Source organism: Mytilus edulis, chromosome 12 (genome assembly GCF_963676685.1).
Source record: "Mytilus edulis chromosome 12, xbMytEdul2.2, whole genome shotgun sequence".
NCBI lineage: Eukaryota > Metazoa > Mollusca > Bivalvia > Mytilida > Mytilidae > Mytilus > Mytilus edulis.
Genome location: NC_092355.1, coordinates 65050937 through 65074778, shown reverse-complemented (window position 1 = coordinate 65074778; position 23842 = coordinate 65050937).

Here is a 23842-nt window from a genome sequence, read left to right as displayed (position 1 = left end):
TTGACAGATATTCCATTACGGTCAACCATCATGAGTGTGTATTTGATAGCCAAATGGATAAGGCGTCCATAGAACTTCCAAAGGACGATGTGAACTTCCCTACTCGGAACCCTTGGTTCGATCACTCCCGTGTAAGCAGTAACACACTAGCACGGAAATCAAATAGAGTTCTTTAAATCTTCAATGATTAATCATTTAAATCCAAATTTCTATTTGGTATAGCCTAATTCATATCCCACCTTTTGTCAATAATTAACATAGTTGACCATTTGGTCTCTTAAGCCAATATGTATCTAGGAATCAAAATTTTAATAAAATAAGGCAGGTGCTATTTATGAACATACTAGCCATTTAAGTATCAATAAAAGTATCGGTAAATCAAACATTTGTCAAATGCAACGGAAAGCCCTTTGACTAAGATAACTCAATTCATGTTTACATTAATAAAATAACGAATAAACATTTGAGGTGTTGGCCTCACGGTCAATTCATTAACCCATAACTTGTTGATTACCAAAATTAATTATTTATTATTGTCAGTGTTCAAATGCGTTCTGGACTCTGTAAAAGACGTCCTGATTGTTGAACTTTGTGGTTATCAATCGTTCATACCCCGTCGATTCCGTTCTAGCGAATTCACGCAAGGATCATCGATTGTTTGAATGTTTACAATTTTAGATTCTTGAGAGAATCTGCAACTATCGCAACGAAAACGACCGAATTTGAACGAGTTCAAAATGACAGTACGATTACACTTTTCCGAAAGTCGCTACTCCTTCCAAGTAAATTGCGGTCGTGTAAGACAGTGCATGTGGTGGTTTTAAACAAATTAATGCCGTAGCAGGAGGTTGCTTAATACAGTTAAAATAAATAGGGAGTTCTACTAGAGAGGGACTTGAAAAGTGGTCTTAAACAGTAGGTGGTCGTTCAATACAGGTAGTTGTTAAGGAAGGTTTTATTGTATTTAATTTTCTGTTTGAGAAAAAACAATCATCAATTGTTTTGATTATCAAGATAATATAACACGAGTCCAATATATCACGTTGATGAATTTTACATTTATTGCTATATTGATTTGTCTGAAAGTGTGCATATTGGCATGTCTTAGTTTCATGGTCTAGTAGTATCAGAAGGTTTAATGTAAGGACTGCAACAATTAAATATGTGTCTACGTTTCCATACTGTCTACCGTTGCAATAAACCAGATAAATAACAAGAGATTTGCACAGAGATAACGGTTTCAATTGAAATCTACCGATATGACTTATCATTATATTCTTTAAAACTAGCAGCAGAATATGCTTATAATTTGATTAATCATTTAAGTTCATATGTTCATTTGTAACAAAACAAAGTATTAATTATGTTCAAACGTAATGGTATTTTTTTCTGGAACATTTCATTCTCAACTGTCCCACTCTTAGAAAGTTAAAAAATTGTATTTAAAGGATAAATTGCTGTTTGTGTTATTATTTTGTGAGGCGAATTTAAAGCAATACCAAGTAAATATCACACTAAAACTAGCGAGTACCTGGGTGTATTGTGAATGAATTGAACTATTTTTTGTATTATATTAATTCAAAGCCACTTTACTACTATACTACAACACATAAAAGATATATGTATTTTAATTATAGAGTATATTCTATCCAAGCAACGAAAAATATTTAAAGTTTGTGCATTTAAACGCAAATAAAACTATATATTATTTTGGCAATAGAAATTTGATGATCACTGTGATTCTTTGCACGCATTGTTAGTTTTCTATAAGAGTGAAATTTTAACATTTGTGTTAAATTCATTGCACGCATTGCTAATTTTCTATAAGAATGAAATTTAAACATTTGTGTAAAATATTGCTAAACTTTATAGTTTATAATGTATATTTGAGATTGTAATGAAACCGTTTATTTAATTCTTAAATCAAAATTTTTAAAATTGTTTATCAATTTAATATTTTCTTTTCTTGTAATTAAAGGATTGAGACAAATGTAACATTTGTTTAAAATACAAAGTCACCTTTACCTCTCAAAAATATAAACATATACAGATTAAAAAACATGTCAGCCTGCATCCGGGACATTTTGCATATTTTTAAAAACAAATTTTAAGAAATTGATTTTTTTTATTTTCATTGCAATCAATAATTTGACAAATAACACAATATCTTAAAAGTGTGTATTGCAGATAAACCATACAGACAAAGAAAACTGATTAAAATATTGCCTTTTTTCAATGCACAAAAAAATCAAATTTTCGATTTCGACAAATACATTTGAAGATATCTGTGTACTTCCTCGCACGCATTGTAAAATTTAACCTTATTAATTAATGTTGATCTGACAAGAGCTTTCAATTAGTAAGCTTTATCATGGAAACGATTTCAACGACTTCACACTGTAGCTATAACCACTCTCACAGTTTAAAAAACGACATGCTTCGAGAATTTTTGAAGCATCATATTTAAGGATTGATATTTCAATCATAAATAGTGTATATTGGAAATAACAGACATTTCATCCCTTTCATTGATCTTATAATATATTTACTAATATTATTAATGGGTGTGAACTCACCAGTTAGATGCTAGGACGGCAGTCGTGCATTTATCATTTTGACAAAAATTATTAAAACATTCCAAACGTAATTGTATTTGAAACACAATTTTTCATTCTAATCTACTTTTAAGCAAAGTGATATTAAGCAAAATAACATTACAATCATAAATAAGTGTGGAACTTTTGAATAAACTTACTGTTTAGATGCTCATCAATTTTTACAAATCCATTGTACTGTACATAAACAGCATCCTACTATCCAGAAAATCATGTTGAGGTCTAAAAAGCGTTAATGATAAAGTAACATGTATCAAAAAAGTAAAATCCCAAATACTGAACTCCGAGGAAAATTCTTAACGGAAAGTCCCTAATAAATTTCATATATTGCAAAAAAAAAATTATTGCATTTATATTCTATTTTCTATCTTAAAAACGAACTGTCATAAAAGAGGCGAACGATATAATTTTTGCGAAATGTTCTGTCAGTAATTGGTATTTTTTTATTATAAGGTCCTTTAATCAATATATATAAATTTTGTATGTTTTATGTAATCTGAATTACACAAATGGACATACATAATGTACTGTATATGACCATGATACACAAGTTTTAAAGTGAACGATGTGATTATTTGTGTCTTACCTTTCCTAAACAAAAACAAACTATATTTACTTTCGTAACTTTAAACCCTGTGTTCATCTTGTTAATTTATAGCTATCAAAGTTAGAATTTATGAACGCTGTGTATATATATCATTAGCTTTTTGTTAAATAGAAAAACCAAAATGCTTGCTCCAAGTATTATAAAGTGACGGAAATCAAATAACTTTACAAATTATATAAACAAGTGCAAACATGTTCATATAACTTACGTTTTAGACTGCCATCTTTTATTATCGATCCATCAACCTATACAATTACACGTACAACTTTAACGATTGACCTTATAATGTTTCTGATACACACACAGGTAAACCTTTAAAATAATGTTTGATATTTAAAGTCAATTATCCGTTTCGAAGACTGGTTTTATAATAGCATTGGTATCCGGTATACAAATTGGTCAGTATGAAGAGTTGTTATCAGATTTAAAGTTATATGGAAAATAAGACGAATGATGAAAAGAAAACAGTCAAAACTCACTACTTCAGACTAAAAACTGACCTAAAAAATCAGTGGACAAAAACGAAATCCGACAATGAGATAAACAAGTCTATTAAACATTACATAGAAATTTAGAGACTGAGCAACTGGAAGTCTACAAGAAAAACAGGTAGAATGGAGGAATAATAAGAGACAGATCATCGTGGTACACTCGTGATATTGCTCCTGGGAAGTGCAAATGATAACTCCATTCAGTGATCTCAAAATATTGGAAACCAGAACGGGATTATGATACGCTAATTGAAACATATTCATAATCATCATTGACAGATATTTCATAACGGTGAACCATCATGAGTGTGTATTTGATAGCCAACTGGATAAGTCGTCCATAGAACTTCCAAAGGACGATGTGAACTTCCCTACTCGGAATCCTTGGTTCGATCACTCCCTTGTAAACAGTAACACACTAGCAAGGAAATCATATAGAGTTCTTTAAATCTTCAATGATTAATCATTTCAATCCAAATTTCTATGTGTTATAGTCTAATTCATATCCCACATTTTGTCAATAATTAACATAGTTGACCATTTGGTCTATCAAGCCAATATGTATCAAGGAATCAAAGTTTTGATAAAATAAGGCAGGTGCTATTTATGAACATACTAGCCATTTAAGAATCAATAAAAGTATCGGTAAATCAAATGCAACGGAAAGACCTTTGACTAAAATAACTCAATTCATGTTTACATTTTATAAAATAACGAATAAACATTTGAGCTGTTGGCCTCACGGTCAATTCATTAACCCATAACTTGTTGATTACCAAAATTAATTATTTGTTATTGTCAGTGTGAAAATGCGTCCTGGATTATTAAACTGCAAAATGAATAATAAATCAGATTAATATGGATTTATTAAAAACTTAATTTAAATCAATTATATTGACGTTTATATGTATCAATCGGACAATACTTGTTTTTCAATTTTAACTCTTCAGTTGCAATCTATTTTTTGGAAGATTCAGCCATCAATATAAGACAATCAAAACTAAAAAAAATCTTAACAATGCCATTTTATTATTGTATTAAATAAAAATGCTTTGTTTAAGTCTGTTCAAGTGACAGGAAGCATGTTTTACTAAAGGGACAAATTTGTTACCCGGATTTGTTTGTTTTCGTCTTTCGATTTATAAGTTACGAAGAGCGGTATACTACTGTTGACTTTGTTGTTTACTACATATACATGAAAAATTATTCTTACTTATAGATAATGTTTGTTATGTTTGTAATGGTGTTCGGTTTTATAGGCAAAACTCCGTTTTAAATGTACATCTAGAAATGATATTAGAAATACAGACCGACAGGTATTTAGAGATTTTTTCTAATAGAAATTTCTGTAAAAAAATACCGAAGATTCATTAAGATCAATAAGATATCGAAGAGACATGATACATTCATTGAAAAGAAAGTAAAAAAAGTAGAAGAAAAAAAGACAAACAAGTCTAAATTAAAAAACAATTGTACAGAGAACAATTAAAGGTCTCTCCACCCTTAAAGATCAATTTTGATATAGAACTATGAAAATTCAGTTTGAAATATCATATCCAGCGTCAAATAATAGCTTATTGTACACTGATTCCAATAATAAATGGTTTCGATACATTTTTTTCTAATTAAGGTTTTATTTGATAATTAACATGATACTGATTCAAAAAATTGTTCAATATACTTTGACTTTAAATAAGTTCAACAAATGGCTACTTCCGGTTTTACACAAGGTAACTTCCGGTTGGATTTTCCATGGTCAAGTGTATTGCAATATAATGCAAAAGGTCCATGGCTTTATCATGTATACATTTGAGCTAAAAAACAAAGGTCAAAATCTAGAGCGTCAATTTAACATATGACCTTGAGTTCAATTTCAAGGGCATGAACAAACGGCTTCAAATCAAAAGACCATAGGTCTTAATTATAAATGGTCAATGAGTTATATCACTGTATGCCTAATTTTTTATATAAGAGGAGAAAAAAACTCAAATTTAATGTTAACGTACCCTTTCAACCAAAATTAATGTGTTACGAAATGTCACAACTTACAATAAAGTAAAAATATGATGTCGATATCTGATACGGTTTTTGAAAAGAATTAAAAATATGCCAAAATCAAAATTTAAAAAATGACCTTGATCTCTGACCTTGACCTTATTTTCTTATTTTTGGATCAAGAACCTCAAATTAAAAAATTATAGGTCTCTATCACTAATGGTTTACAAGATGGAAATGCATATCACTTATATCACATGCATAAGGGGAAATAAGTCTCATATGGAGTGTTCATATTGCTAAGGTCAAAACAGGACAATCTTGCGAAGGATATAAGGAGCAATTTTATAAAATAAATTTGTCGCTTTCTTTTACGGTTACGGATGAGATATAGTCACAAAGAAAACAGTGTTTGGGGAGATGTATTGCAAACCGAAACTTTCATCGAAAGAACAAATTTAGGCAGAAAAAAAACAATTGTTCAAAAATTGTTCAGAGAACAATTGAAGGTCTTACCACCCATTAAGATCAATTTTGATATAGAACTATGAAAATTCAGTTTGAAATATTATATCCTGCGTCAAATGATAGCATATTGTACACTTATTCCAAAAATATATTTTTTTGGTAAATAAGGGAGATACATTGTAACTCCCGGCTTGAAATGTGTCACTTCTGGTTATATTTGATAGTTTACTTGATACTGATTTCCAAAATATATTGTTTAATATACTTTTACACTAAATCAGTACAAAAAAAGCAACTTCTGGTTTTCAAAGGTCACTTCTTAAATAACTCTCATATGGAGTGTTCATATTGCTTCGGTCAAAACAGGAGAAATCATGCGAAGGATATAACAACCAATTTTATAGAATAAATTTGTTCAGTTTCTTTTACGGTTACGGAGGAGATGTAGTTACAAGGAAAACAGTGTTTGGGGAGATAACTCTTACAAAGAAAATTGTTTGTCTTAGTAGGGAGAAATTTAAAAGCGCATACGCTATACGATACAATATGAGAAATATCTAAGCGACACATTGCGAAACAAATATTTATCGCAAGAACAAAATTAGGCGGTAGAAAAAAAATCAAAACAAATACAATTGGTCTTTCCACAGATAAATGGAAAAACCAAATAATGCTAAAGCAGTTTCATACATCGATTGAGAATAGACCAATCAAGTAAAAAACCTCACTCCTGTCATATTAGTGCAACCCTGTCCATTCGAATCTACAATCCGTTTAGATCTTACAATTATTATAAATACAGATCAGCCATCAAATACCATCGTATGGCGTTAACAAAATACTGTTAAAATAAGTTATATATATGTTGATATGTAATACTCAAACATTATTCAAACTTCTTTAGCGAGGGGTCTGTCTTCACACACACAAACACTTCTTAAGCACTGTTATAAGGAATTTCAACTGAAATCGACACTAAATAAGTTTAATGGTCACTGTCACGATACCAGTTTTGTTGTAAAGGTGTCTTAATAATGTTTTGATTTGATGTCATTAGTTCAGAAACAAGATCATCAACAGAAAAGCAACAGTGCACAAAACATACTAACGCTAAAGACGTTTTGTCTGTATACTCTAAAAATTGGGGTTAACGTGGCAAATCTGATAAAAGATCTCAAGACAATTATTTCATAAAAATTATAAAAAATGTTGATATTCGTATATCTAAATACTAATTCGAAAATTAACAAAATGGTCAAGACGTACCCAATTCTAGAATAAATAATAAACTTCATTACTCGAAAAGCGGTTTTGGGTTCGTACCGGCAGCAAAGCAGCTAATAATGTACTGCTGCTGTGACGAATATACTACACAAAAGCACTCCATATCGAAATTATCAATTCGTCTACATTCAGTTCGTACGCGCAAAGAAAGTTGATACATGGTTAACAATCATATCACTCCCAATACTCAGTCTAAAGCCTCCGAACTACACAAGCAACCATTGCAATTCCGTTTCATCATTTCGCTTCTAGTGAGTGTTCTGCTACTTATCTGTCAGTGATTCTTAACTACATCCCTTAATACGTGTAATACTATCAAAGTAGTTATTATACATGTTTTGTAATAAAGGTAACGAAAATCATGGTATTGATTATTTTTTGGAAAACATAACAAGTCGAGGGTGATCTCAGGTACTCTTGAAGTGTTAGCATATCCTATTCTTTATGTTGTACCCGTAGTGTAGCATCTGTAAATGCCGGACTCATAAAGTCTTGAATGTTCAATCTTTAATTTTAATGGATGTTTAACATATACATGTACATTCTTTTGATCGAATCTTTAAACATGCAGAGCGTTGTGATTCGCTTCTAGTAATATCGAGTATGTCTTTTGATACAAGAAATCAGCGTATATATAGATACATTCATTATTCATAAATTTTGTAACATGCTTAGCCTCTAAGTATAAATGTTTTCCTTAATTCGTAGTTAAATGTATTTTCATAGAGACTACAAATTTTAATTTTTAATACTCCCGGAATATAAATGTTTCTATTTGAACAATATTGTTTATGTCTTGTTTAAGAAGAAATAAGCATATACATATATTCTTTATTCATAATTTCATATCACATAATTTTATCGGTAACCTTCAAATGACATCCTTATGTTTGTTGAATTATTTTTGAATTATAAGCTAAACATATTGCATAGTGACAAAACATGGTTATTAAAAAAACGTCCCAAGAAGTCATGGACTAAAAATGTTTCCAGATTGAGGGATTGGTCTGCAAAAAATTCATATCTTGGTCCTTTTTATGTATCCATTTGTTGGCGATCCATTTTGATCCAAAAAATACTGGACATCCTGCATGTAATGTTGCTTTGTCACCCTGTTCATCTTTGTCCAAATTGGTAAAAATTAAAGCTGAACCCTACAAAATTTGATTGATTGTGTTTTAATTTCAATCTAACATACATGTACTTTCAATAAATCCTGTTATCGGCAGTTACAAAAACCGAGTATCAATATCTGAAACTCCGGATGTATCCGAAACCTGATGAAAGGTTGATGAAAAGTGTGTTGTTTGTTACGATCGGTTATTGAGATTTTGGCGTATTAAATTATAATCCTGGTACCTTTAATAACTATTTGATCCCATTTCCCCATAGCAAACATGAAGGAAGCTTTTATCGCGTCTTCCGTAATGATGTCGGTAATATGGTTAGTTTAAGTTTGAAATGTACCAAACAATTTTATCCAATCATTTTCAACTCCTTCAACATTTATAATTCAAATTGAACGGAATATATAAATGCATTTCATAAACATTCTAACGAAGTTCTTAGTCATTACCACTAAAAGTTCAATGTAGTCTGTAATGCAAATGATCGAATGTACTTCCATTAAACATACAAAGATTGATTGAAGGCTGTTAAATCTATTGCAAGTAATATTGGATTTATCGTTATGTTTTTTTTATAGAGGGCACACCTAAGAGCCTCAATGTGATCATCGGCGGGTTAACTGTCACTCATATGTAAAATGAGGGGCAAATTATACAGAACGGATATTCAAACTGATAAGTTAATAATAAACGAAGAACGTCATGGCCAAAAAAAGAAAGACAAACATATAAACAATTGTACACAAAACACAGCATTGAAAACAAAAGACTAAGCAACACGAACTAAGCCAAAATTAGGGTTTATCTCAACGGTAAGCAGATCTAGCTTCACATTTCGTCAAATTGCTAATGTTAGTACAAACCCGGTGATAAGTCTAAATAGGTAGGTCACACTAATGTTGGTCCTATATTCTCTTCAACTTCGTACTTTATTTGGCATTTTTAAAATTTTTGAATTCGAGCGTCGCTGATGAGTCTTTTGTAGACGAAACGCGCGTCTGGCGTAAATACAAAAAGTAATCTTGTTATCTATGATGAGTTTATCCATGAACAGAGGATGGGGTTGTAGTTAAATCAATTAAGGGCCGATGCTCCTGCCACATGCAGGAAAAGAACTCACAAACTAAGTTTTATTAGGCTATTGATACAGTAGATGCACTGTTTAGACAACTCGGAAATCATTAACTTGTTTTTATGTTTTTCTGTTTTATCTTCTGATTATAACTTTGTAGCTCTTTTTATTTCAATCGCCAATACTGTAAAAATGATCAAATGTATCAAACGACAATGTAATCAAACCGGTTTTTGATGAAGTTCATATTGCTTAGTCGTTACTATTTAATGTTGCATTTTGTGTACTGTTCTGTGTCTGTTCGTCGGGTTTTTTTTTTGTTCATGGTATTGTCAGTTTGTTTTCGACTTTTGAAGTAGGATATCCTTTTGGGAAAATTTAATCTCTCATTAAAAATAAAGAGATGTAAAAATATAAAATGTAGATAAAATCTGTATTATCTCTAAAATGGAACGAACGTTAACAACCTCAATCAATAGGTTAACACACATTAGTAGAGTACAATGATCTGGCTTGCATGACAGTAGTGATCTTAATTTTAGCAATTCATAAGTCATGCACAGCTTTATCGTCAAATATTTCTCTGTAGTATCGTAGTGGTGAAACATACATTTTTAAGTGTCTAGGAAACCACAATATTACAATTCACCAACGATACCTGCCGTATGATCGATTATGTCAAATACGAGTGAGACTTACATGAGATTCGTCATTGCAGCTCAAATCAAAATAATTAAACCAAAATACAATACGAAATTGAAACCCATAAAAAGCCAAAAAATCTAACATCTTTATAATAAATATTGCTAATACCGTATAACATTGATGGAAGGAAGTCCCTGGTATGCTATGTTAATACTTTCAGAATACTATATTGTATATACATATATACCTTCACAGGTGACACTGCAAGTCCTAATTCTGGGAAAACTGTCGAACCACCAACTTCCACGTCACTCAACTGTAATGCGATAAATGCATAATTAAGTTATTAAATTATAATGTTATGAAATGAAATAAGAAGTTTTTTAGGCAGACATGTGATTGGCAGATCTAATAAATACTTGAACAGAAAAAAAACACGAATTGACAGAAAACTATTACATTGTATATTAACTATGCATCATATAAAATGGTCAACAGAGTTTCTCTTATCATGCCACCTCCCTTGATAGTAGTAGTATGGATGATCAATTATAATACTGAAACTAGTTACTTAAAAATTTTGGGGTGGCATAAAAGAGGGGCGAAATATACTAGAGTGACAGTAAAACTAATAAATCGAAAATAAACTGACTATTGCATGGCTAAAAGATAAAAAGACAGACAGCACTAATACATAACACAAAAAAAATAAAGATTAGGCAGCACGATACCTTTCCTACACCAGGGGTGATCTCAGGTGCACCGGGTGTGTACGGAGATCCTACTCCACACGTGGCACCTGTTGAAATGCACATTTGGTGCAGAAATATCGGTACCGTTATTAAATGGAAGTTTCCAGAAGATATCAGGACTGATATTTAAACAGATCAATAAATAACATTTCAATAATATACAAGTTTCGAGGTGATACAAGAATCGGCAATGGTGTTTCCACAAAACGTTTAGTTAGTTATAAGGTAAAATGTTATACTTACGTAAAGTATTATAGTCAAAACCCTGTTTGTTGCAGTATGAAGAACACCAGAAAGCTGCAATATAATCAATGATGAAAACTATATTGGCATTTGTTATATTTGCTACTCATTCAAACTTTGTTCTTGTTTGGCTTTATAAATATTTTGATGTGAGCGTCACTGATGAATCTTATGTAGACGAAACGCGCGTCTGACATACTAAATTATAATCCCGGTACCTTTGATAACTATTTAAATACTGTTTACAAGTTTAATACTATAAAACATTGCTTTTTATTAAAATGTTTGTTCATGATAATTCATATTTAACAGTTCAGATGACGCATTGTCATATATTGTACACATGTTATATTGTCATTTAAAACAATACGTGTTTGCTAACAAAAATAGTATGATAATAAGTCCTTCACCTATAAGCAATATTACGGTTTTGCAAGGAAAACATATAACAATCATATAAATGATAAACAATACTACATGTGGCATATATATCATGATAGTCATGCCTTCTTGAATGCTGACTCAGAATGTACCTATTACGATCTCGGCGCTAGCTGACGATTTTAAATGCATTTGTTGAGAAGTTTCCTTAAATTGTCGCGGTAATTTAATTTTCATCAACTATTTTTATATCTTCTTACAGATATTGCTCATTTTTTTTCAACGGTTAAGATATAAGGTCATCACAACACACAAAAAAAGCAAACATAATAATTTAAATATTCTCTCTGTATTCCATTACTGTTGATATGCATAATAAGATCTAATCACAGGCATAAGAAGAAACATTTCTTGGTGTGTGGGTTTAATGAAAGATTTTTGAAGCTTCCAATAAACCACACTATGTGTTGTGTCGGAACTCATTCATACAGAGAGTGACATATTATAGATAAAACAAAACGATTTACATGTGCTTCATTAACAAAATAAAATAAATATTGGTGGGGGGGGGGGGTAAAAAAATACATTAAATAGACAGGTTGTATCCAGTAGATCTACATAAAGAAATACCAGTCCCAAGTTAGGAATATGACAGTTATTTTCAATTGGTTTGATGTGTTTGAGCTTTTAATTTTGTAATTTGATAAGCGACTTTCTGTTTTGAATTTTCTTGTGAGTTTTTTTTCAACTTTTTCGCTACTCTTTATTTCATCGACTATTTCATAACTATTTAGAAAAATTCAAATCTTACCAATGTTTCATCCAGCCAATCAAAATGTGGCTGATATTCGCCGCCGATACCGTAATTTACAATCTGAATTAAAAACAAATATTTTCTTCATAACTTAAGTAATGAATATTTTACAAATGATATACAGTTGGGTGCAGACCAAGCATTACATGTAGACGGGCCGAAAAAGTTAACGCGGCGTTTACTCGCGTGCACTTCATGTAAACGCCGCGTTAACTGTGCTTTTACTCCGAAATTGCAGTAGACATTAAAAGTAAACGGGCGTTTACTTTCGCGTTTACCTCCGCGTTAACGCAAAAACGGCGAGTCTTCTAATTTTGTAAAGAGTAAACGGGCGTTTACTTTTCCGTTTACCTCCGCGTTAACGTGGAAAAAGGCGCGTCTTCTATTTTTGTAATAAGTAAACGCGCGTTTACTGTTTGTAGTAAATGCCCGTTAACGCAGATTGTCATCGTAACTTGGATACACTGACCTAAAATATGAAATGATAAGGAACATCAAAATTAATTGACCAACTGGTCATTTCTGCTTGACATATTGACGATTACAGTTATTTAAAAATGTCACACATTTGTATTTAATTGAACAATAATTATAGTAAATTTCTTGTTCTTCGCAAATAATAGTTTAAGTATGTTTATTCAAATACATGTAATTTAATCCTCACCAAAATTAAACAGTTTTCTCATCTTAGACAGACTGACTCTTAAAACAAAACTTTTTGATATCATTCACAACAACTGACAATATTTACCTCTTATAGTGCCTAACAAGATTTTGTGAGGTAGACGAAATTGACTTTAAAACGATCGTATTGACTTTTGATGTCCACAAATAGGCAGATCGGACATATTTTGACTTCATATACCTACTACTTAAGTTTGGGAGTTATTGTAATTAACATATTCTAATGAGACTGAATAATGCTTTTTTTTTGTTATGATAAATAATAACTTTACCTGCCGTAGCTGTGCGTAAAATGTATTTCGGCATTTCTCTTAAGAAAATGACTTGTTTAATGGAACAAAACGTTTTATTTGTAAACTTTCTCTTTTATCTCCACAATAGGCTTTTAAAAAATAATCTATCATCTGTGTAGTCGGAAAATTTTGTGAAAATAGAAGAAGTGGCAATTCTTACCTTTCATACCTTAACTTTCATTGATAAAACATAATATTGACTCGTCCAGTGTCCAGTTTGAAGGTCATTTTAGTTACCGTACACATGCATGCACGTTCTTATTATCAATAGTCATGTATGAAAAGCATAAACAAGTTTGAAGGTAAACTAATTACAAGTTAATCCAATCAAATTGCGTACGAATTAATAACAATGACCAGTCCACATCATAAAAAATAATAGGGGTAAACTGGGTAGGGAGAAAATGTCAGATATTTTAAGTTCATTATTTTGCAATAACGAATAAAAATTTGTAAACCAAAAGATTTGCTATAATTCCATAAACATGTCGTTCTGTATTGGTATAGTTTTTGGATCTTTTATTTGCGTATTTAAGGCTGTAGAAAGTTTGGGCTTCAAAAGTCAACATAATTATTGACTTTATACAGAAAATTCGCCTTTTTAAAACATTGAATGTTTCAAAAATAATACGCGACAACAAAGTAAAATCATTTTTTAAAACACTGCAAAAATAATCATACAGATTGATGCAGTGGTATTGTCATAAATTGTGTTGGAGTGAACAGTGGTACAGCAAACGTCGAATTCCCTCACACAATGTTATCACACACTATAACAAGTTATCTTATTCTATATAGAAGTAATTCAGTTATTTTTTTATGCCATAATTGACCATATAAAACAATTGACAGCAATTTTTGTACCAGCCTGACGGCGATGACCTCTTTTTATTTAAAATATTGAATAGTAAACAAAATTCAGTAGTTTTCATACATCAGACTAACTCGTAATATATAATTATTATTAGGTAGCAATATTTGAATATTATGACTAAAAAATTTTGTTCACATCAATTTAGATTGCCAGCATGTACTTTTTTATTCAAAATATTGAATCGTAAAAATAAATCAGTAGTTTTCATACCTCAGACTTACTCATGTAATAAAATAATTTGTCCGCAACAACAAAAACTGACCATATAAGCATTTTAATATGTAAATCTATATAGCTGCATAGTAAATTAGTTATATTTTCATGTAAGGATTGATTGAATAAGAAAATAGGTAGCAATATTTGAATGTTATGACTAAAAACGTTTGTTCGCATCAATTTAGACTGTCAGCATGTCCTTTTTTATTCAAAATATTGAATCGTAAACAAAATTCAGTAGTTTTCATATCTCAGACTGACTCATATAATAAAATTGTTTGTCTGCAACAACCCAAACTGACCATATAAGCATTCTAGTATGTAAATCTATATAGCCGCATAGTAAATGAGTTATATTTTCATGTAAGGATTGATTGTATAATAAAATAGGTAGCAATATTTGAAAATTATGACTAAAAACTTCTGTTAGCATCAATTTAGAGTGCCAGCATGTCCTTTTTTTATTTAAAATATTGAATCGTAAACAAAATTCAGTAGTTTTCATACCTCAGACTGACTCATATAATAAAATTATTTGTCCGCAACAACCAAAACTGACCATATAAGCATTTTATTATGTAAATCTATATAGCCACATAGTAAATGAGTTATATTTTCATGTAAGGATTGATTGTATAAGAAAATAGGTAGCAATATTTGAATATTATGACTAAAAAATTTTGTTCGCATCAATTTAGAGTGCCAGCATGTCCTTTTTTTATTTAAAATATTGAATCGTAAACAAAATTCAGTAGTTTTCATACCTCAGACTGACTCATATAATAAAATTATTTGTCCGCAACAACCAAAACTGACCATATAAGCATTTAACTATGTAAATCTATATAGCCGCATAGCAATCATATCACTCCCAATACTCAGTCTAAAGCCTCCGAACTACACAAGCAACCATTGCAATTCCGTTTCATCATTTCGCTTCTAGTGAGTGTTCTGCTACTTATCTGTCAGTGATTCTTAACTACATCCCTTAATACGTGTAATACTATCAAAGTAGTTATTATACATGTTTTGTAATAAAGGTAACGAAAATCATGGTATTGATTATTTTTTGGAAAACATAACAAGTCGAGGGTGATCTCAGGTACTCTTGAAGTGTTAGCATATCCTATTCTTTATGTTGTACCCGTAGTGTAGCATCTGTAAATGCCGGACTCATAAAGTCTTGAATGTTCAATCTTTAATTTTAATGGATGTTTAACATATACATGTACATTCTTTTGATCGAATCTTTAAACATGCAGAGCGTTGTGATTCGCTTCTAGTAATATCGAGTATGTCTTTTGATACAAGAAATCAGCGTATATATAGATACATTCATTATTCATAAATTTTGTAACATGCTTAGCCTCTAAGTATAAATGTTTTCCTTAATTCGTAGTTAAATGTATTTTCATAGAGACTACAAATTTTAATTTTTAATACTCCCGGAATACATATGTTGCTACTTGAACAATATTGTTTATGTCTTGTTTAAGAAGAAATAAGCATATACATATATTCTTTATTCATAATTTCATATCACATAATTTTATCGGTAACCTTCAAATGACATCCTTATGTTTATTGAATTATTTTTGAATTATAAGCTAAACATATTGCATAGTGACAAAACATGGTTATTAAAAAAACGTCCCAAGAAGTCATGGACTAAAAATGTTTCCAGATTGAGGGATTGGTCTGCAAAAAATTCATATCTTGGTCCTTTTTATGTATCCATTTGTTGGCGATCCATTTTGATCCAAAAAATACTGGACATCCTGCATGTAATGTTGCTTTGTCACCCTGTTCATCTTTGTCCAAATTGGTAAAAATTAAAGCTGAACCCTACAAAATTTGATTGATTGTGTTTTAATTTCAATCTAACATACATGTACTTTCAATAAATCCTGTTATCGGCAGTTACAAAAACCGAGTATCAATATCTGAAACTGCGGATGTATCCGAAACCTGATGAAAGGTTGATGAAAAGTGTGTTGTTTGTTACGATCGGTTATTGAGATTTTGGCGTATTAAATTATAATCCTGGTACCTTTAATAACTATTTGATCCCATTTCCCCATAGCAAACATGAAGGAAGCTTTTATCGCGTCTTCCGTAATGATGTCGGTAATATGGTTAGTTTAAGTTTGAAATGTACCAAACAATTTTATCCAATCATTTTCAACTCCTTCAACATTTATAATTCAAATTGAACGGAATATATAAATGCATTTCATAAACATTCTAACGAAGTTCTTAGTCATTACCACTGAAAGTTCAATGTAGTCTGTAATGCAAATGATCGAATGTACTTCCATTAAACATAAAAAGATTGATTGAAGGCTGTTAAATCTATTGCAAGTAATATTGGATTTATCGTTATGTTTTTTTTTTATAGAGGGCACACCTAAGAGCCTCAATGTGATCATCGGCGGGTTAACTGTCACTCATATGTAAAATGAGGGGCAAATTATACAGAACGGATATTCAAACTGATAAGTTAATAATAAACGAAGAACGTCATGGCCAAAAATAAAAAGACAAACATATAAACAATTGTACACAAAACACAGCATTGAAAACAAAAGACTAAGCAACACGAACTAAGCCAAAATTAGGGTTTATCTCAACGGTAAGCAGATCTAGCTTCACATTTCGTCAAATTGCTAATGTTAGTACAAACCCGGTGATAAGTCTAAATAGGTAGGTCACACTAATGTTGGTCCTATATTCTCTTCAACTTCGTACTTTATTTGGCATTTTTAAAATTTTTGAATTCGAGCGTCGCTGATGAGTCTTTTGTAGACGAAACGCGCGTCTGGCGTAAATACAAAAAGTAATCTTGTTATCTATGATGAGTTTATCCATGAACAGAGGATGGGGTTGTAGTTAAATCAATTAAGGGCCGATGCTCCTGCCACATGCAGGAAAAGAACTCACAAACTAAGTTTTATTAGGCTATTGATACAGTAGATGCACTGTTTAGACAACTCGGAAATCGTTAACTTGTTTTTATGTTTTTCTGTTTTATCTTCTGATTATAACTTTGTAGCTCTTTTTATTTCAATCGCCAATACTGTAAAAATGATCAAATGTATCAAACGACAATGTAATCAAACCGGTTTTTGATGAAGTTCATATTGCTTAGTCGTTACTATTTAATGTTGCATTTTGTGTACTGTTCTGTGTCTGTTCGTCGGGTTTTTTTTTGTTCATGGTATTGTCAGTTTGTTTTCGACTTTTGAAGTAGGATATCCTTTTGGGAAAATTTAATCTCTCATTAAAAATGAAGAGATGTAAAAATATAAAATGTAGATAAAATCTGTATTATCTCTAAAATGGAACGAACGTTAACAACCTCAATCAATAGGTTAACACACATTAGTAGAGTACAATGATCTGGCTTGCATGACAGTAGTGATCTTAATTTTAGCAATTCATAAGTCATGCACAGCTTTATCGTCAAATATTTCTCTGTAGTATCGTAGTGGTGAAACATACATTTTTAAGTGTCTAGGAAACCACAATATTACAATTCACCAACGATACCTGCCGTATGATCGATTATGTCAAATACGAGTGAGACTTACATGAGATTCGTCATTGCAGCTCAAATCAAAATAATTAAACCAAAATACAATACGAAATTGAAACCCATAAAAAGCCAAAAAATCTAACATCTTTATAATAAATATTGCTAATACCGTATAACATTGATGGAAGGAAGTCCCTGGTATGCTATGTTAATACTTTCAGAATACTATATTGTATATACATATATACCTTCACAGGTGACACTGCAAGTCCTAATTCTGGGAAAACTGTCGAACCACCAACTTCCACGTCACTCAACTGTAATGCGATAAATGCATAATTAAGTTATTAAATTATAATGTTATGAAATGAAATAAGAAGTTTTTTAGGCAGACATGTGATTGGCAGATCTAATAAATACTTGAACAGAAAAAAAACACGAATTGACAGAAAACTATTACATTGTATATTAACTATGCATCATATAAAATGGTCAACAGAGTTTCTCTTATCATGCCACCTCCCTTGATAGTAGTAGTATGGATGATCAATTATAATACTGAAACTAGTTACTTAAAAATTTTGGGGTGGCATAAAAGAGGGGCGAAATATACTAGAGTGACAGTAAAACTAATAAATCGAAAATGAACTGACAATTGCATGGCTAAAAGATAAAAAGACAGACAGCACTAATACATAACACAAAAAAATAAAGATTAGGCAGCACGATACCTTTCCTACACCAGGGGTGATCTCAGGTGCACCGGGTGTGTACGGAGATCCTACTCCACACGTGGCACCTGTTGAAATGCACATTTGGTGCAGAAATATCGGTACCGTTATTAAATGGAAGTTTCCAGAAGATATCAGGACTGATATTTAAACAGATCAATAAATAACATTTCAATAATATACAAGTTTCGAGGTGATACAAGAATCGGCAATGGTGTTTCCACAAAACGTTTAGTTAGTTATAAGGTAAAATGTTATACTTACGTAAAGTATTATAGTCAAAACCCTGTTTGTTGCAGTATGAAGAACACCAGAAAGCTGCAATATAATCAATGATGAAAACTATATTGGCATTTGTTATATTTGCTACTCATTCAAACTTTGTTCTTGTTTGGCTTTATAAATATTTTGATGTGAGCGTCACTGATGAGTCTTATGTAGACGAAACGCGCGTCTGACATACTAAATTATAATCCCGGTACCTTTGATAACTATTTAAATACTGTTTACAAGTTTAATACTATAAAACATTGCTTTTTATTAAAATGTTTGTTCATGATAATTCATATTTAACAGTTCAGATGACGCATTGTCATATATTGTACACATGTTATATTGTCATTTAAAACAATACGTGTTTGCTAACAAAAATAGTATGATAATAAGTCCTTCACCTATAAGCAATATTACGGTTTTGCAAGGAAAACATATAACAATCATATAAATGATAAACAATACTACATGTGGCATATATATCATGATAGTCATGCCTTCTTGAATGCTGACTCAGAATGTACCTATTACGATCTCGGCGCTAGCTGACGATTTTAAATGCATTTGTTAAGAAGTTCCCTTAAATTGTCGCGGTAATTTAATTTTCATCAACTATTTTTATATCTTCTTACAGATATTGCTCATTTTTTTTTCAACGGTTAAGATATAAGGTCATCACAACACACAAAAAAAGCAAACATAATAATTTAAATATTCTCTCTGTATTCCATTACTGTTGATATGCATAATAAGATCTAATCACAGGCATAAGAAGAAACATTTCTTGGTGTGTGGGTTTAATGAAAGATTTTTGAAGCTTCCAATAAACCACACTATGTGTTGTGTCGGAACTCATTCATACAGAGAGTGACATATTATAGATAAAACAAAACGATTTACATGTGCTTCATTAACAAAATAAAATAAATATTGGTGGGGGGGGGGGTAAAAAATACATTAAATAGACAGGTTGTATCCAGTAGATCTACATAAAGAAATACCAGTCCCAAGTTAGGAATATGACAGTTATTTTCAATTGGTTTGATGTGTTTGAGCTTTTAAGTTTGTAATTTGATAAGCGACTTTCTGTTTTGAATTTTCTTGTGAGTTTTTTTTTCAACTTTTTCGCTACTCTTTATTTCATCGACTATTTCATAACTATTTAGAAAAATTCAAATCTTACCAATGTTTCATCCAGCCAATCAAAATGTGGCTGATATTCGCCGCCGATACCGTAATTTACAATCTGAATTAAAAACAAATATTTTCTTCATAACTAAAGTAATGAATATTTTACAAATGATATACAGTTGGGTGCAGACCAAGCATTACATGTAGACGGGCCGAAAAAGTTAACGCGGCGTTTACTCGCGTGCACTTCATGTAAACGCCGCGTTAACTGTGCTTTTACTCCGAAATTGCAGTAGACATTAAAAGTAAACGGGCGTTTACTTTCGCGTTTACCTCCGCGTTAACGCAAAAACGGCGAGTCTTCTAATTTTGTAAAGAGTAAACGGGCGTTTACTTTTCCGTTTACCTCCGCGTTAACGTGGGAAAAGGCGCGTCTTCTATTTTTGTAATAAGTAAACGCGCGTTTACTGTTTGTAGTAAATGCCCGTTAACGCAGATTGTCATCGTAACTTGGATACACTGACCTAAAATATGAAATGATAAGGAACATCAAAATTAATTGACCAACTGGTCATTTCTGCTTGACATATTGACGATTACAGTTATTTAAAAATGTCACACATTTGTATTTAATTGAACAATAATTATAGTAAATTTCTTGTTCTTCGCAAATAATAGTTTAAGTATGTTTATTCAAATACATGTTATTTAATCCTCACCAAAATTAAACAGTTTTCTCATCTTAGACAGACTGACTCGTAAAACAAAACTTTTTGATATCATTCACAACAACTGACAATATTTACCTCTTATAGTGCCTAACAAGATTTTGTGAGGTAGACGAAATTGACTTTAAAACGATCGTATTGACTTTTGATGTCCAAAAATAGGCAGATCGGACATATTTTGACTTCATATACCTACTACTTAAGTTTGGGAGTTATTGTAATTAACATATTCTAATGAGACTGAATAATGCTTTTTTTTTTGTTATGATAAATAATAACTTTACCTGCCGTAGCTGTGCGTAAAATGTATTTCGGCATTTCTCTTAAGAAAATGACTTGTTTAATGGAACAAAACGTTTTATTTGTAAACTTTCTCTTTTATCTCCACAATAGGCTTTTAAAAAATAATCTATCATCTGTGTAGTCGGAAAATTTTGTGAAAATAGAAGAAGTGGCAATTCTTACCTTTCATACCTTAACTTTCATTGATAAAACATAATATTGACTCGTCCAGTGTCCAGTTTGAAGGTCATTTTAGTTACCGTACACATGCATGCACGTTCTTATTATCAATAGTCATGTATGAAAAGCATAAACAAGTTTGAAGGTAAACTAATTACAAGTTAATCCAATCAAATTGCGTACGAATTAATAACAATGACCAGTCCACATCATAAAAAATAATAGGGGTAAACTGGGTAGGGAGAAAATGTCAGATATTTTAAGTTCATTATTTTGCAATAACGAATAAAAATTTGTAAACCAAAAGATTTGCTATAATTCCATAAACATGTCGTTCTGTATTGGTATAGTTTTTGGATCTTTTATTTGCGTATTTAAGGCTGTAGAAAGTTTGGGCTTCAAAAGTCAACATAATTATTGACTTTATACAGAAAATTCGCCTTTTTAAAACATTGAATGTTTCAAAAATAATACGCGACAACAAAGTAAAATCATTTTTTAAAACACTGCAAAAATAATCATACAGATTGATGCAGTGGTATTGTCATAAATTGTGTTGGAGTGAACAGTGGTACAGCAAACGTCGAATTCCCTCACACAATGTTATCACACACTATAACAAGTTATCTTATTCTATATAGAAGTAATTCAGTTATATTTTTATGCCATAATTGACCATATAAAACAATTGACAGCAATGTTTGTACCAGCCTGACGGCGATGACCTCTTTTTATTTAAAATATTGAATAGTAAACAAAATTCAGTAGTTTTCATACATCAGACTAACTCGTAATATATAATTATTATTAGGTAGCAATATTTGAATATTATGACTAAAAAATTTTGTTCACATCAATTTAGATTGCCAGCATGAACTTTTTTATTCAAAATATTGAATCGTAAAAATAAATCAGTAGTTTTCATACCTCAGACTTACTCATGTAATAAAATAATTTGTCCGCAACAACAAAAACTGACCATATAAGCATTTTAATATGTAAATCTATATAGCTGCATAGTAAATTAGTTATATTTTCATGTAAGGATTGATTGAATAAGAAAATAGGTAGCAATATTTGAATGTTATGACTAAAAACGTTTGTTCGCATCAATTTAGACTGTCAGCATGTCCTTTTTTATTCAAAATATTGAATCGTAAACAAAATTCAGTAGTTTTCATATCTCAGACTGACTCATATAATAAAATTGTTTGTCTGCAACAACCCAAACTGACCATATAAGCATTCTAGTATGTAAATCTATATAGCCGCATAGTAAATGAGTTATATTTTCATGTAAGGATTGATTGTATAATAAAATAGGTAGCAATATTTGAAAATTATGACTAAAAAATTCTGTTAGCATCAATTTAGAGTGCCAGCATGTCCTTTTTTTATTTAAAATATTGAATCGTAAACAAAATTCAGTAGTTTTCATACCTCAGACTGACTCATATAATAAAATTATTTGTCCGCAACAACCAAAACTGACCATATAAGCATTTTATTATGTAAATCTATATAGCCACATAGTAAATGAGTTATATTTTCATGTAAGGATTGATTGTATAAGAAAATAGGTAGCAATATTTGAATATTATGACTAAAAAATTTTGTTCGCATCAATTTAGAGTGCCAGCATGTCCTTTTTTTATTTAAAATATTGAATCGTAAACAAAATTCAGTAGTTTTCATACCTCAGACTGACTCATATAATAAAATTATTTGTCCGCAACAACCAAAACTGACCATATAAGCATTTAATTATGTAAATCTATATAGCCGCATAGCAATCATATCACTCCCAATCTTCAGTCTAAAGCCTCCGAACTACACAAGCAACCATTGCAATTCCGTTTCATCATTTCGCTTCTAGTGAGTGTTCTGCTACTTATCTGTCAGTGATTCTTAACTACATCCCTTAATACGTGTAATACTATCAAAGTAGTTATTATACATGTTTTGTAATAAAGGTAACGAAAATCATGGTATTGATTATTTTTTGGAAAACATAACAAGTCGAGGGTGATCTCAGGTACTCTTGAAGTGTTAGCATATCCTATTCTTTATGCTGTACCCGTAGTGTAGCATCTGTAAATGCCGGACTCATAAAGTCTTGAATGTTCAATCTTTAATTTTAATGGATGTTTAACATATACATGTACATTCTTTTGATCGAATCTTTAAACATGCAGAGCGTTGTGATTCGCTTCTAGTAATATCGAGTATGTCTTTTGATACAAGAAATCAGCGTATATATAGATGCATTCATTATTCATAAATTTTGTAACATGCTTAGCCTCTAAGTATAAATGTTTTCCTTAATTCGTAGTTAAATGTATTTTCATAGAGACTACAAATTTTAATTTTTAATACTCCCGGAATACATATGTTGCTATTTGAACAATATTGTTTATGTCT